The following is a 448-nucleotide window of genomic DNA, read 5'->3' on the forward strand; positions in this document are numbered from 1 at the left end:
AACATTGATGAGATTATATCTAAAGCTTGGGCAGAGCCCTCAGGGGACCTCCCACTTCCTGTCCTGGTGGCAGCTGAGTAGAGATAAACCCAACATCACAACAATCCACAAAAACATGCCACATCTCAGGGCCACCCAAACAAAACACAGAACAATTTGAAGTCACTTCTTTCTTAAAGTTTTGATGACAGTCTCAGACTGATATTGTATTTTCCTTGTTAAAAGAAAAAAGAATACATATGTAAATCACAAAAGCCAAATGGCTTATTATTGTCAAGAAAATAAAGATGGAATGATGTTGAAGCTGAAGCTCTAATAATTTGGGCCACATGATGGAAAGAACTGACTCATTGGAAAAGACCCCGATGCAGGGAAAGATTGAGTGCAGGAGGAAGGGGGTAACAGAGGATGAGATGTTTGGATGGCATCACCAACTCAATGGACATGA

This window comes from Ovis aries, chromosome 3, assembly GCF_016772045.2.
Source record: "Ovis aries strain OAR_USU_Benz2616 breed Rambouillet chromosome 3, ARS-UI_Ramb_v3.0, whole genome shotgun sequence".
NCBI lineage: Eukaryota > Metazoa > Chordata > Mammalia > Artiodactyla > Bovidae > Ovis > Ovis aries.